Below are 12,160 nucleotides of genomic sequence, written 5' to 3' on the forward strand. Positions count from 1 at the left end.
TTATTTTTTTCTTGGCTTTTCGTCAACAATTAATCTTCCTTCCCAGAAGTTTATTCGATTACTAAGGCCAGTTTGCAGGCTAGCCGGATAATCTTACCTTTTTCCAGTGCAACAGCATATGTTGATAAGGGATTCAAATTATATACATTCTCTGATATCAAGTTCAATGGAATTCTTGTGAGTTGGTAGCATTTTGATATTCAACGTGTCATGGAGATCATAAAATGACATCAAATTTTTGACTTTCCATACAAGAATGCCTTTTATGCAGCGGCAGCAATAATCAGGTAACTAGCTTCTCTCTCTCTCTCTCTCTCTCTCTCTCTCTCTCTCTCTCTCTCTCTCTCTCTCATGTTTTGTTTTAATTTGTCATTTCTGCAAAGTGCAGATATTACAGAGCAGAAGGGTAATTTATCGTTTGCAAACTTATTAGTTAGCTATAGTAGCTCTTTACCTTCATGTTTAGGTACTAGCTTGTGCACTTTCGATACAACAAGCTTCTGTCGAGTACAAAAGTGCAAAGACGATGGTTTTAACGTATGACATGAGTGCCTAGCTTCAATAAGACATCGTTGATGTAGGAACTTTATATTTGGTCCAGTTATTTGTAACATGTTGGAACTTCTACACACAACTGTTTCCCATATATACATCTGTCGAGTTGTGAAATATTGGCCGATTTCCTCATATGTATAGTGTATCTTATATTTGGTAATGCATCTGTGTAATAATTCATGGGCTCGTTTGGTACTCTTGATTGGAAGAATGGATAACCAACTAAACTAAAGGTATGTTAAAGGGAGAAACTATAAAATTATAACCACCTAGAGAATAAAAGATGGATTACTCAATGAAAAAAGGTTATCCGTTTCAATCGTTTTTAAAAGTTGTGGGATTAGAAGGGATGAATTTCCTTCAAAACTAATCATATTCTAATCCCTCCACATGAAAATTCATTCATTTCACGTTCAATATACATTGAAATTTGAGAGCTCTCCATTTCAATTCAATCATGTTTACCAAACGAGTCCTATGTCCATACATGACGGGATCTAGATATGTAATAAACTAGGGGCAGTAGTTTTTAACATGACATGACCGGACACGAACCTAACACGAGATTGACGGGTTAGCAGATTTGAGTTAACAAACAAGGTTTTAGTTGAGTGATAAGGCTTGTGTTTTAGTCTAGTGATCAGGTATGGGGTTTTATATATTCCTCAAGGTACCTATCTAGCTACTTACTATGGCCTCGTTTGGCAGCTCGGACTGTACTGACTATTTCTGTCGGATAGGATAAATAGCCATCGGATAGTACTGACTAAATTAGTCGGACATTTGATGCAGTATCAGACTAATGACCGTATTATTTACTAAATTAGTCGGGCATTTGATGCAGTATCGGACTAATGACTGTATTATTTATACTGTATTTGGTTTTATACCGGATAGGAGGAATCAAACTTAAAATAAAATTAAACTTAAAAAAAATAAAATAAAAAAAAACAAAAACCATCACTTTTTCCCTAGATCTCTCTGCCGCACCCCTCAAACTCCCTCCCTCTCTCTCCCTTATTCTTCCCCAACTGCAGAAGAATCCCAAGTAAATTCAAACGGCTAGTTGCAGAAGAATCCCAAATTGAAATCATCTCTCTGCCGCACCATGTTTCTTTGCAAGACCCAGTTGCAGGGGAGGACGGTGAGTAGGCAATGAGGAAGGCCACAAGGAGAGGACGATGAGGAAGGCGACAAGGACTAGGAGAGCAGAGATGGCGAGAGAAAGCGACGGCAACAGAAAACGACGACGAGAGAAAGCGACGGGAAGGAAGCGACAGATGACTCAGTGTAGCTTTATCTTTCGGGTTAAATTTCAAATCTGAAACACAGAGATATGAGGTGATTTTTTTTTTAATTCAACCTCCTCGCAACCACCGCCACCATCAGGCCAAGAAACCCAAATAACATCTCTCCGATTCTAGTTCGATCCGCCATCATGGATGTCTGAATAGGGATGCCATGGCCTGGGTTTAATACGCCACCTCTGATTTTTTGTTTGTATGTGCTTGATGTTGATCGGAGGTGGGGAGGGAGAAAGGGAGAGAAAGAAACTTGGATGAGGACTTGGCGGTGTGCAGGAACAGAGAAGGTTGGAGAAAGAGAGACCCGACTAAATTATACGGAGGCATTAAAGTGGTGGGACCGGTTTTGTTTATCCGGTGCTTAATTAGTACATTGGAACACCAAATAGCTGATACCGTGTTACTAGTACTATCCGGTCCTTTATACAGTGTGCCAAACGAGGCCTATGTGTTTTTCTTGTTAGCCTCTTAAAATTGTAGGGTTTCTACTTAGTATTAAGGTATGGTGGTATTCTTCTTCACTTGTAAGTGATAGGTCATAAGTTTGAATGTCATGAATGACGAGTTTGATACCAATTTATTCTCCACACCTTACTTGTAAATATATTAGCATTTACGTATAAGCCACACAAAAAAGGACAAATGCAGTGGACATGAGGAAACGTATATGTATGCGGTCAACCTTGCGAAATGAACAACTCGTCAACATGTAATTAATATGTTCCAGTCTTCTAGTCTTTGGAAAACAATTGATGCCTTTGCAATTTAAAAACAACAAAGTACATGTTGCCAATGGGGAAAAACTGCAAAATGTAAGCTCTTCATCATTCATTGCTAGGTCAATGGCTGCTGCTATAAGCCTTACACGGCTGCATGATGCTTCTTCTTGCTTTTACCGGTGTAGCTACCATGCATTCTTGAGTTTCAGAGGTGAAGATACCCGCAAGGGATTTTCTGATCACCTCTACCGAGCTTTGGAGCTGGCAGGAATCCACACCTTTAGAGATGTGATGAAATTGAGAGAGGAGCAAATATTACAGCAAAGTTGCATAAAGCAATAAACGAGTCCAAAGTATCAATAATCGTCTTCTCCAAGAACTATGCAACCTCCAGGTGGTGCTTGGATGAACTTCCAAGGATCATGGAACGAAGAAGAAGTGATGATGGACATTTTGTTATGCCGGTTTTCTATGATGTGGATCCTTCCCATGTCAGGAAACAGACTGGGAGCTTCAGAGAAGCATTTTGTAGACACGAAAAGCGTTTCAAGGAGGATATGGATAAGGTGGAGGAGTGGAGAAGAGCACTTAGAGATGTTGCGGATCTGGCAGGGATGGTTTTGGAAGATAGGCAACTACTTTCCAAAAGTATTAGATTTTTCTTGAATTTAAATTGAGATGTTTTAAAGTCTTATAATTATGACATAACTATCAGCACACTCAATTTACACTAGCAAGAGGTTCTCATACTGATGATATTTCATCAAATTATTGCAACAATGATCTTATTGTTCTTTTTGTACTTTGATCTGATCAATAATTCATAGGTACGAATAGTTTATCCAACATAGTGTTAAAGAGATTGGAAATAAATTAGACCCCAAAGCATTGAACGTTGCCCCATATGCTGTCGGCATATACTATCGTGTGCGAGGCATAAACATGTGGTTAGAAGACGGATTAAATGATGTTGGTGTAGCTGTGATATATGGGATGCGTGGAATTGGCAAGATTGCCAAAGCTGCTTATAACCTCAACTATGCAAGATTTCAAAGTAGCAGTTTTCTTGCAGATATTAGAGAAACTTCAGAACAACCCAATGGTTTCGTTCGCTTGCAAAGGAATCTTCTTTCGGATATCCAAAAGGGGAAAGCAAATAAAATATACAGCACAAATGAAGGAATAATCAAGATCAAACATGCTGTATGTTACAAAAGAGTTCTTATTGTTCTTGACGATGTGAACAATTTGGATCAATTTAACGCAATTCTTGGAATCAGGGAATGGTTTTATCCAGGAAGTAAAATCATCATAACAACGAGACACAAAAATTTGTTAAGGGCACATGAAGATCATGCAATGTTCAAGGTTGAGGAATTGAATGAGTATGAATCGCTTGAGCTTTTCAGTTGATATACCTTCGGACAATCCCATCCAATTGAAGGTTACATGGAACTTTCGAGACCTGTTGTAAAACATTGTGGAGGGCTTCCGTTGGCTCTTCAAGTTCTCGGGTCTACCTTGTCTGGGAACGAAGTAGATGTATGGCAAAGTGCATTACAAAAGTTATACGAAATTCCTAATGGCAAAGTTCAAAAAAATTCTTCGAATAAGCTATGATTCTCTTCAAGATGATCATGACAAAAATTGATTCCTCCACATAGCCTGTTTCATCATTGGAAAGGAGAAGAATTTTGCAATTAAAGTACTGGACAGCCTTGACTTTTACACGAGGATTGGAATTCAAAATCTGGTTGACAGATGTCTCGTAAAAATAGATAATGAAGACAACAGGTTAAGCATGCATCACTAAGCATGCATCACTTAGAGACATGGGAAGGGGAATTATTCGGGAAGAATCGCCTCAAGATCCTGGAAAACGTAGTAGAGTGTGACATAAAGATGCCTTTAACATTTTGAGAAAAAGAACTGTAAGGAGAAAAAAAAAAAAAAAAACTGTTCATTTTTAAGTACATTTGCAATTGTGTTGTGTGCCAAGTTACTAATGGAATGGTCTGATTTGTTTGCAGGGTACAGAAAAGGTTAAGGGCCTCATGCTCAATCTGCCCGTGTTGATGGAGATAGAAAGAACACTTTCTGTATTTCTGTTTTCTTAATGAAGAAGAAATTACAACTGAGTATATATACACTTTGCTAAATAAACTTAGTGACTAATGACCACTAGATTAGCATCTAATAACAGAGATTAGTTACAACCAAATTACAGTTGTGAAAACATAAAAATATCTAATGATGAGGTGTCCCTTTACCCTCCCTCGAGCTAAGCGGAGGATCACCGAGAGAAAGCTTGGACTGCAGGAGCTTGAATCGGGCCTTAGACAGTGCCTTGGTATGAATGTCAGCAATCTGATGATGGGTACTAATATGAATGACCTGAATCAGATTTGCTAAAACAAGTTCGCGAATGTAATGGTAGTCAAGTTCCACATGCTTTGTGCGAGCATGGAAGACTGGATTAGAAGCCAGAGAAATGGCAGAAACATTATCACACCAGAGTTTAGGAACCTGCCTGAGAGGAAAACGGACATCCTGTAAAAGTTTACAGATCCAGGTCAATTCGGCAGCTGTGTGAGCAAGGGACCTATATTCAGCCTCTGTCGACGATCTAGCAACAGTGTGTTGCTTCTTGGCACTCCAACTAATCAGATTGGGACCAAGATATACGCAATAACCACTGGTTGATCGTCTGTCAAAGGGGCAGCCAGCCCAATCTGCATCCGAATAGGCTGTAAGATGTAAGGGACCTGGCTTGAACCACAGACCTTGAGTAATAGAACCTTTGAGAAATCGCAAGATGCGTTTGACTGCTTGAAGGTGAGGTTCGCGCGGACAATGGAGAAATTGGCATACTTGGTTGACAGCAAACGAGATATCTGGACGTGTCCAAGTAAGATACTGAAGGGCACCTACAATAGATCTGTACTCCTTGGGATTGGGTAGTAAAGAACCTGTGTGATCCAATTTAACTAAGCCAAGAGGAGTAGAACATGGTTTGCAGCCATCCATATTTGTTTTAACAAGTAAATCAAGAGCATACTTGCCTTGAGACAAAAATAAGCCAGTGGAGGTTCTGTGAACTTCTAATCCGAGGAAAAAATGAAGAGGACCTAAATCCTTGACAGGAAATAAACTGCTCAATTTGTGAATAAAGGCCTGACAATGAGAAGCATTTGGACCAGTCACAAGAATGTCATCGACATACACAAGGACTAGAACCAGAGAGGGCTGAGTTTGAACAAAGAGAGACGAATCAGATTGTGAATTTGCAAAACCAAGAGAGCTGAGAGCATGAAACAGTTTGTCATACCAGGCTCTGGGAGCCTGTTTTAAACCATAGAGAGACTTGGTAAGTTTGCAAACAAAGGATGACTGTGATGGATCAATAAATCCAGGTGGTTGCTGCATAAAAACTGCTTCCTTCAGATTGCCATGCAGAAAGGCATTACTGATATCTAATTGATTTAGAAACCAGTTGTGTTGAACAGCAAGTGTGAGCAAAATTCGAATTGTAACGGGCTTTGCAACTGGACTAAATGTCTCCTGAAAATCAACCCCTTCTTGCTGGTGAAACCCCTTAGCTACAAGACGAGCCTTGTACCTGTCAATGGTACCATCAGGTTTTCGCTTAATCCGGAACACCCATTTACACCCAACAATATTCTGAGTGGGAGAGGAAGGAACTAAAGTCCATGTACCAGTGCTTTGCAAAGCTTGATACTCTGCAGACATTGCTTGTCGCCAATGCTCATATTTGGAAGCCTGAGCATAAGTAGTAGGGACAAAGGTGCTGGTGTCAATAGGGTGCTTGGTAGCAGCTAAAATCTTGGGTTTAAAGATCCCAGCTTTGGACCGGGTGAGCATAGGATGTGTGCTGGTGGGAATAAGAGGGGGAGAAGAAGCAGCAGGGACTGGAGAGGGAACAGATACTGGAGATGCAGCAGGTACTGGTACTGGAGATGCAGCAGGTACTGGTGAGGAAGGAGAAATAGGAGGAGAGGATTGTAGGGAAGACGGAGCTGCATTAGATAAGGGAGCAGTGTTGTCGAAGGTTGAGGAGTGAGACTTATCCCAATAAGGAAAGGGAAGAGTGAATGAGGAAGAAGAATTGGAGTCAGACCCCAATGAGACAGGGCCCTGTGACTGAGACAGGCGTTTGAAAGGAAAATGAGCCTCATGAAACAGAACATGTCTTGATATGTACACCCGATGAGATTGAATGTCCAAGCACCTGTAACCCTTGTGTTGCAAACTATAGCCGAGAAAGACACACTGGGTACTCTTGCCATCAAGTTTGGAAGAAGCATATGGTTTAAGCCAGGGATAACAGCTACAACCAAAAATTTTCAGCTTGGAATAATCTGGAGCTCTTTTGAAGAGTAATTCCCAAGGAGAGGTGACCAGATTGGATAAGGGTAACCGATTAATAAGATACAAGGCTGTGCTGAAGGCTTCGACCCAGTATTGGTGAGGTACACTTGAAGCAACTAGAATAGTGCGAGCAGTTTCTCTGAGATGTCGATGTTTACGTTCAACACACCCATTTTGCTCGGGAGTGTGGGGACAAATATATTGATGACAAATACCATGAGCAGCAAGAAAAGAATTAAAAGCAGAACCAGTAAATTCACCTCCAGAATCAGATCTAAAAATTTTAATTCGATTGCCAACCAAGTTTTCAACATAAGCCTTGAAATTGACAAATACAGAGAACACTTCAGATTTTGCCTTCAAAGGAAACAGCCATGTGTATTTAGTGAACTCATCAACAAAGAGAACATAATACTTGGAACCACTGACAGAGACAACTGGAGCTGGACCCCAAACATCACAATGAATCAATTCAAGACTGGCAGAAGCACGACTAGTACTGGAAGAAAAAGGTAATTTGTGATTTTTACCAATAGCACAATCAGGACAAAAGAAGCTAACAGAATTGCTACCACTATGAGCAAGGTTAGCCTTATTTAAAATCTTTCTAAACATGGCTGTAGAGGGATGGCCAAGCCTTCGATGCCATATCTGAAGAGAAGCTTTAGTGCTAAGACAAGCTGAAGGGGCAGAAGTGGAGGGAATGCCTTGAAGAGGATAGAAACCTTCATGGACCGGTCCTTGAAAAAGCATCCTCCCCGTAGAGCGATCCTTGATTGTAGAACCATCAGAATCAAGGGTCAATGCACAACAATTATCTTTTAAAAACTGATAGGCAGAGAGAAGATTGAATTTCATCTTGGGAACATGAAGGACATTGTTCAATCGAAAAGTAGCAGACGGTGTTTTAATCAAAGAAGTACCAGAATGATGAATGGACATACCTTGTCCATCACCAATGTAAACCTTCTCTTCGCCGGAGTAGGGAATAGGAGAATGAAGAGCAGCAATATCATTAGTGATATGAGATGTAGCTCCAGAATCAATGAGCCACGGAGAAGAAGTTTTAGAATTCGTGTGAACACACATAGCAGCCAATTTGGCAGGGGGTATTTTGCCAGCATACGCATGATTCATGCGTTCATAGCAATCAATAGCTTCATGCTCAGGAGAATGACAGATTTGACAAGACGGTTTACCCCCAAAATAAGAACCAGAGTTGTTGTGAGTAGTGCGATTGAAACCACCAGAGGTATAGCGATTGCCACTAGAATTATGACGAAAAGAACCAGAGCCATTTCCTGAATTATTACCACGAATTTGAGAAAAGTTCTTGGAGTAGTTACCACGATTGTGGCGCTGAGAAACCCCTTTGCCATTACCACGATTGTTCTGAAACCTGGGAGGAGCATTGAAATGTGCAGCATAGGCTTGAGGAAAAGGAGAGTATGGTGGTGTAGGCAGAAGAGGACCCTGAGACTGAGCGACAAAGGCCTGAAAAGGTTCTTGAGCGGAAGAGACAGCACCTTTCTTTTTGCGATTCATGAATAATTCCTTGTTGATTAACAAACCATGCAGTTCATCCAAAGTAGTAGAAGAGATGCGCAACATAATAGAGTCAATAAACGACTCATAGTCATCAGATAAACCATTGAGAGTGACAGCAATAAGATCCTGATCAGAGACTGGAGAACCAGCCGCCATTAAAGCATCAGAAATACCCTTGATGCGCTGCAGATACTCAGAAATCGAAGAATCACCTTTGTGGATGGCATGGAGACGAGAGCGGAGTTGGTGAATATGAGCAGCAGAGACACCCCCAAATCGATTTTCAAGATTGATCCAAAGATCGTGAGACGAAGTTACACCAACAGTAAAAGGAATGATTTCTTCAGAGAGAGTAGAGTTAAGCCAAATCAAAATGTTTTGATCCTTCTCATACCAAGCTTCATAGGCAGGATTAGGGTTTCCAGTAAGACAACCATGCTGATCAAGAAGATAAGGTGGAGGAGGGAGCTCGGAACCGTCAACAATACCGGTGAGCTTGTAGCGCCTGAAAATTGGAGCAAATAGAGCCTTCCAAACTAAGTAATTATCACGCTTCAGCTTCGTAGGCACCATACAACTAATATTCTGGATAGTGATTGATGAAATCGACGAATGAGAAAAATTAGGGTTCATCGCAGAGAAATTGGGGGCGACGAAGTCAGACGATGCAGAATTTGGAGGAACAATTTCAGGAGGAGAAGGCGACGAGGATGCCGTCGCCATTGTTGAGAAGAAGAAGCTCGAGATCAAGAAGAACGAACCGCAAAGAAAGGAGGATCGAAAAGCGGTGAAGCAGAGAGGCGAATGATACCAAGATAGAAAGAACACTTTCTGTATTTCTGTTTTCTTAATGAAGAAGAAATTACAACTGAGTATATATACACTTTGCTAAATAAACTTAGTGACTAATGACCACTAGATTAGCATCTAATAACAGAGATTAGTTACAACCAAATTACAGTTGTGAAAACATAAAAATATCTAATGATGAGGTGTCCCTTTAGATGGAAGGTGAGTCTTGCAAGACATTATTTGGTAACATTATGTGGTAAAAGTAACAGAAAACGGTGCCATGTTTAAGATTATGAAGGAAATGCTTCAAGACGTCGTCGGATTTAGCTTTTCCTCAACAAATTTAGCTCAACGTTCTGCATCAAATGAGATGGACTTCAAAACAGAGGCATTTACAGGGATGAATAGTTGTCAGCTTCTCCTGCTCAATAATGTCCAAATCAATGGAGACTTTGAGGATTTTTCGAAAAATTTGACATGGTTGTCTTGGCGAGGATTTCCTTTAAAATCAATACCAGCCAATTTTTTCTTGGAATATTTAGTTGTTCTTGACTTGCGGAATAGCAGCCTGGAACATGCTTGGAAGGGAACCAGGGTACAATACTCCCTCCCTCTCTCTCTCTCTCTCTCTCTCTCTCTCTCTCTCTCTCTCGCATTACCTGTACACATACTAATGGAAAATACTATACTCATGAACCTTAATTTGCATCTAGCTTTTATAGTTTCTTGGATGGATGAAAATTCTCAATCTCAGTCATTCGCACAGCCTTAAAACAATCCCTGATATGTCGGGACTCCCTAACCTTGAGAGACTAATTCTTGAAGATTGCATAAATTTGGTCGAGCTCGATGAGTCAGTTGGAGACTTAGAGAAACTTGTTTTATTGAATCTAAGAGACTGCCAAAATCTCATGAAGATTCCAGCATGTGTTAGTAGGTTGGGATCTCTTCAGGACCTCATTCTTTCTGGTTGCTCAAAGCTTGGTCTCCGTTCCAATACGAAAGAAACAGCTGAGGAACACTCCACATCTATTGCTGCAAAGAAATTCAAACTGTTATCAGCTAAACTATGGCAATCTATCGTGTTGTGGGTATTACCAAGGAAAAATCTTGAATTGACCGGTTTCTCATTCAAAAGTTTACCACATTCTTTAGGAAGCTTAAGTCTTGCCAACTGCAATATATCAGAAATTCCTAGTGATCTTGGTTTCTTATTGGCGTTGAAGCATTTGGATCTATCTGCAAACCCAATTCTCAACCTACCAGAAAACATGAAGGATCTTATTATGCTCCAAACTCTGCTGCTAGAAGGTTGCACAAAGCTTCAAACACTTCCAGAGCTCCCCTTAAGTTTAACAAGATTGGAAGCAGATAAGTACATCATTGAAAAGTTTTTGGTAAACATGAAGGAATTAGTTGAAGCTCAAAGTTTTTGGTAAACATGAACGATCTCATTCTGTAAAAGTTTTTGGCATTGTAAGAAATTAGTTGAAGCTCAAAGCTTGTTCGAGATAAAACTGTTGAGCAGTGTTTACATAGATCTGATAAGAAACATGGGCTTGTTCATCTTGGAATCCACCTGGCTCCTTTCATTTAGATGATTTCTTATTCAAGCACGAGGTTGATATTGCTGAGAGCAGGATAATAAAGTATCTTAAAAAAGCGGTGACAAAGTAAAACCTATATATGTAATACAATCTAGGCATCGACGTTTGTGGTTCTTTTCAAGTTGAAGTTAGAGATAATACAAGAGGTTGGCTTAAACATAGTAAGTTGTGTATTTTTTTTCCCGCTTTCCTGCCTTTTTTGTTTCTTTGTATTTGCAACCCCGTTTCCTCCCTCCCTCTTCTCCCTCGGCAAAACATTCAAATGAAGGTCGGCGACCGTGCTGGAGTACAGCAGACTGGAGGCTGCCCTTCGTCTGAGTCTGGTTTGGACTTTACAAAGCCAGGAGAAAAGAGACAGATGAGAGAAATAGAGGAACAAGAGATCATGGACTCGTGGAAGGGAGAGACGATGGAACTATGTTCTATCTACTTTGCCATTCCTCTAAAACTAATAATATGATATGTTAGTCTAATGTGTACTGGGAGGAACATGTATAATGGGCAATTAGTAAAAAGAAACAAAACACTAATAGTTAATCTCCTCCGAGAGCAGATATTACAAATCACTGTCTAGAACATCAATAATTTTTTTTTTAATACAAGGGGGATCAGCCCCCTACGTTTATTAAACTATTAAAGAAGAAAAAGGTAGCACAAAGACGGGACACAAAAAGCCAAACCCCACAAGAGAAACAATGCCAACAAAGTCATGATAGCTAGGAAATCCTAAAAAGTTTTCCTAGAATAAGCTGTAGACGCAAAGGAAGTGACATGATCCCACCATTGACAGCTAACATGATCAATGCCATAATTAGCTAAAGAATCATCAATCTGATTGCCCTCTAAAAAATTATGAGAAAAATGAGAACGCACTTTAGCTAAGAGAGCTATACATCTAACCAACGAACCCTAAGATGCCATGGCACCAAAGAACTTGAAGAAGAAAGAAAGTGAACAACCAATGACGAGTCACATTCAATCCATAAACACGACCAACCTTGAGACTAAGCTTGAGTTACCACTTCAACCACACCAGAGAGTTCAGCTTGTAAAGCAGAAGCTAAATAGTAAAAAGCTAGCAAAACAACCCAAAGTAAAGCCTACTGAGTTTCGAAAAATACACCAAAACTCGCTAAACCAAGATAACCACCACCAGCACCACCAATATTAACTTTAATCTAATTGATTAGGGGAGGATCTCACAAAATCTCAACAATGTGAGGAGCTCGTGGAGGATGCCCACAAA

At 40.2% G+C, this 12,160-nt stretch overlaps 1 pseudogene; it reads left to right on the plus strand.

The window, feature by feature from the left end:
• The first annotated feature begins 2,701 nt into the window (after positions 1-2,701).
• On the plus strand, positions 2,702-11,059 carry LOC137734181 (disease resistance protein RPV1-like; annotated as a pseudogene).
• The last annotated feature ends 1,101 nt before the right edge of the window (positions 11,060-12,160 follow it).

This window comes from Pyrus communis, chromosome 5, assembly GCF_963583255.1.
Source record: "Pyrus communis chromosome 5, drPyrComm1.1, whole genome shotgun sequence".
Lineage (NCBI taxonomy): Eukaryota > Viridiplantae > Streptophyta > Magnoliopsida > Rosales > Rosaceae > Pyrus > Pyrus communis.